We start from the raw sequence: 4,953 nt of genomic DNA on the forward strand, positions 1-4,953 counted from the left end.
TGGCTGCCGACAGGCGCTGGCAGAGGACTCGGGAGGCTCAGCGCTCGGCCTCAGGCCCAACCCGGAGCCCCACATGTTACCTGAGTGGGTGCACAGAGGTGCAGGAGGCCACGGAGCAGGCGCAGGGGAGGGGGCTGGGCAGCAGGAATGCCGGGGAGGTAGCACCTCTGATGCCAGCGCACTTCCCATCTGCCCAGGTGTCAGCCTCTGTAGGCTGGAATGGAACAATTAGATCTGGTCCAAACAGATAATCTGAAAAGTACAGACATCCCCCGTTTTCTGAAAGTTCACTTTATGCCCCTTTGCTTTTACAAGAGACCTACGTTAGTACCTGTTTTCTTAACTGAAAGAAATTCGAAGAGGATTTTTACTTCTATTTAAAAAGATGAAAGGGCTTCCCTGGTGGCGCAGTGGATAGGAATCTGCCTGCCAGCGCAGGGGACACGGGTTCCATCCCTGGTCCGGGAAGATCCCACATGCCGCGGAGCAACTAAGCCCGTGCGTCACAACTACTGAGCCTGCGCTCTAGAGCCCGCGAGCCACAGCTACTGAAGCCTGTGCACCTAGAGCCTGTGCTCTGCAGCAAGAGAAGCCACCGCAATGAGAAGCCCGCTCACCGCAACGAAGAGTAGCCCCGGCTCGCCGCAACTAGAGAAAAAAGCCCATGCGCAGCGACAAAGACCCAACGCAGCCAAAAATAAATAAATAAAATTTAAAAAAGAAAAGATGAAAGGCGAAAACAGCGTTCAGCATGTTTGCAACAGCCCTTATAGAGGCCTCGAGCACCCCAAGCAGAGAGAGTGGCACCGCCAAGCTCCTTCCCCAGGAACCACGCTCAGCACCAAGCTGCCGATGCAGTGTGAGCGTTGGTGCTTTATCTTGATTTATTTTGTGCATTCGTTAGCAAGATGTGTCCTAAGGTAATTGCTTCTTTGCTTTATGCCATTTGTAGGGATGCTCTACATTGAGATAGCTGGGAAAACCTGTCATTTATTCTCAGCATCTTATACCTTGACTGAAAGAATTTTACTAAATGAAGGCTATGATGGAACAATGTGGCCTAAAGTAGTGGTTCTCAAACTTTAGTGTGTATCAGAACCACCTGAGAGGGCTTGATAAAATGTACTGTTGGGCTCCACCCCAAGAGTTTCTGATCCAGCAGGTGGGGTGGGCCTCAGAATCTGCATTTCTCTGAGTACCCAGGTGATGCTGATACTTCTGGACTATACTTCGAGAACAACTGGCCTTGAGAATGGAAAGCCTGAGTCAGGTTGAGAATCTGCTCCAAATGTTTTTGGCAGAAAGTGAACTTGAAGAAAAGAGCTAAAAAAAAAAAAAAAAAGTTACTGAATATTATAGAGGGGTAGAGGGGGCTTTATCTTGATTTATTTTGTGCATTCGTTAGCAAGATGTGTCCTAAGGTAATTGCTTCTTTGCTGTACTCCATTTTGGCTTATGAAAGTTCTCCTAGGAACGCTCTACTTTCAGATAGTGGCGGAAACCTGTACTTACTTGGGTTTCAGAACATGTCGGCGGTTCTGGCAGAGTGGTGCCTAAAAAGTGTGACGTGGAGCCAGAAATTAAACTTACTGTGAAGACCACCTATTGCAGAACTTCCCTGGCGGTCCAGTGGTTAAGACTCCGCGCTTTCACTGCTGGGGGTGCAGATTCCATCCCTGGTCGGGGAACTAAGATCCTGCATGCTTAACGGTGCAGCCAAAATTTAAAAACAAAAAGACCACCTATTGCGAGGAATTCCCAGGTATCTGATTTTTCAAAAGTAGAAACAAAAGAGTAGATAAAATCACTGTCCCAAACTGTCTCTGAGTCTCACTCCCTAAACCAGCACCCACCTGTTGCGGATTTCCGGGTGAATCATGGGTGCGGATTTCAATTCCCAGTTCTATTTATTCAGGCTAATGTGTGGGTCCCCTTGGTGCCCTCATGAGTTGGAGGTGGCCGGGATGGAGAGCTGGGGACGTTAGCACCTTGAATTTGCTCAGAGCTTACTTGTGGAGTTGAAGAAATGATTACAAATTCATTCTGGCTCATCCCAGTGTCCAACAGAATTGAATGCAGCCCACAGAAACAAGCTATGTATGTATTTTAAAATTTTCTAGTAGCCCCATTAAAAAAAGAAACAGGCAAAGTTAATATTAATACATTTTACTAAATCCAGTATATCCCAAATAATCTCAATTCAACATGTAATCAACAAAATCAATGAGATGTTATATTGGGTTTGGGGTTTTTTTGGGGGGTTCATTTGTTTTTTGCCCTCTGCCTTTGAAATCAGGAATGTATCTTCACTTAAAGCACATCTTAGTCTGGACCAGTGGTGTTTCAAGTGCTCAACTGCCACCTGTGTCCAGTGGCTCCTACGCTGAGTGGACAGCGTAGGTTCAGAAAAATAACTAACATTACTAAGTTGCAATATCTAAACCCAGGCAACTTGGAAATCAGGCAAGGACAGAAGAGAGGAAACCAATTACAGCAAGAAGGACTTGGATCAGCTGCAGTGGACAAGATCTCGCGAAAGAGGTCGGAGGGATCCCGTGTGTACCTTTCTAAAAGGCGAGAGAGAGGCTAGGAAGACTTTGGCAGGATTGGGGAATTTTTTCTTTTTCTTATAAATTTATTTATTTTGTCTTCGTTGCGGTGCGCGGGCTTCTCATTGCGGTGGCTTCTCTTGTTGCGGAGCACGGGCTCTAGGCACGCGGGCTTCAGTAGTTGTGGCGCACGGGCTTAGTTGCTCCGAGGCATGTGGGATCTTCCCGGACCAGGGATCGAACCCGTGTCCCCTGCACCGCCAGGCAGATTCTTAACCACTGCACCACCAGGGAAGTTCCAGGATTGGGGAATTTTAACTTAACCTAGATTGAGAGATCTAAATGTGTCCTGCCCTCAGTGGCTCTGGCCCCCGGGCACTTGCTGTAGGTACAGTCAGACTTCTATCAACCTGTTCAGAAGGTCAGCGGGAGACCGGCAGCCCCGGCCCTGAGACTTGGTGCTGAGGACGACTCTTCTTGCCAAAAGGACTTCAAGGGCTGTCAGTAATGGCTTCAGCTTCAACATTTGGCCTTTGAAGATGGAGATTAATTCTCATTTCTTGAGATGCTACAGATACATTTAAGGGAGTGAGATCTCTGCACCCCAGGCTCACACAGGCCCCCAGGAGCTCCCGCCCAGCCCAGGAACCCTCCGCACCCCAACCTTAGCTCCACATTCACAGTGGCTCTTCAGGCCTCCTGGTGTTGAAAGCAAGGTGGGAAATCAAAGTCGATCGGTGCTGTGGCTCAAACTATCGCTGTTCTTTTGTGACCTTACGACCTGGACGCCATCCCTGGTGACAGTTCCTGAAAGGTGCAGCGACAGCCCTTGGGGCAGGAGTCCTCAGGAGGACTTGCTCTCGCCTGAACTTGGGAGAAGTATCTCCCTACTTCCTGAGCTTGATGAGGCTGTGAAGCCCTGATCCCATCCCCCACGCAGTGCTGCATTCCAGCTCAGCTGTAAGGGGATGAGGCACACTTGGTCCCCCAGAATGCCAACAGAGCATCCCTGACGCTGGACTGGCCTTTTCTCTTGCAAAGAGCTGTTCACGTGGTCCATTGGACCACGAATTGAGACCCAGCCTGACCCACCCCCTGGGAAGTGACGCCGGCTGTGTTCGGTACACTCACGGCCCCAGGGCAGCCCGGACCACTGGGCTCAGGCCTCGAGCCCCCACTGCCGTCTTGGGCTCCGAAGTGTTAACGGCTGCTCCCTGCAGTTCCCCACCCCGACCCCTCAGGCGCAGTCCTGGCCTTCAGCCACCTGAACCCCTGCCCACTTGGCAGCCTACATGCTTCCTGACAAGTGTCTGACCAACTGCCAACCTCTATTCTCCCCAGGAGCTGTCTGCTCCTCCCTGGCAGCTGGAGTGTCCACTTGGGTTTAAAAATAAACTCACGCTCTGCCTTTCTTCAGCCTGACCCCTGTAACTTCCTCCAGGTTAAGCCTGATCCTGGCAGCTGCTCAAAGTAAGGGGCCGCCATCACCCCAGAGGCCACCGCAGGAACGTGTTCCAGCATCTCCACTGAGGACAGACCGTATGAAGTTTGCCCCAGAAAACTCTGTTTTGTCATGAGATGATTGTCACTTCTCTGGGGGTCATTCCCAGGTTGAGGTGTGGTTGAGGGCACAGGGGTAGGGTGGTGGGAAGCAGGGCTGATCTTAGGGGGAGAGAGACTCCCAGGTTTGCCCAGGTTGACATCATTACAAAACCATAGTCTCGAAACAACCTAAATGTCCATCGACAGATGAATGGATAAAGAAGATGTGATACATATATACAATGGAATACTACTCAGCCATAAAAAAGAATAAAATAATGCCATTTGCAGCAACATGGATACAACTAGAGATCATCACACTAAGTGAAATAAGTCAGAAAGAGAAAGACAAATACCATATGACATCACTTATATGTGAAATCTAAAATGTGACACAAATGAACCTATCTACGAAACAGAAACAGACTCATGGACAGAGAACAGACTTGTGGTTGCCAAGGGGGAGGGGATTGGGGAAGTGATGGAGTGGGAGATTGGGATTAGCAGACATAAGCTATTATGTATGGAATGGATAAACAATAAGGTCCTCCTGTATAGCACACAGTACTATATTCAGTATCCTATGATAAACCATAATGGAAAAGAATAAAAAGAGACTATATATATGTATCATTGAATCACTTTGCTGTACAGCAGAAATTAACACAACATTGTAAATCAACTATACTTCAATTAAAGAAATAAGTAAGTAAAATTAAAAAAACCCAAACCAAGGGCTTCCCTGGTGGCGCAGTGGTTGAGAGTCCGCCTGCCGATGCAGGGGACACGGGTTCGCGCCCCGGTCCGGGAAGATCCCACATGCCGCGGAGTGGATGGGCCCGTGAGCCACGGCCGCTGAGCC

Source organism: Physeter macrocephalus, chromosome 14 (genome assembly GCF_002837175.3).
Source record: "Physeter macrocephalus isolate SW-GA chromosome 14, ASM283717v5, whole genome shotgun sequence".
NCBI lineage: Eukaryota > Metazoa > Chordata > Mammalia > Artiodactyla > Physeteridae > Physeter > Physeter macrocephalus.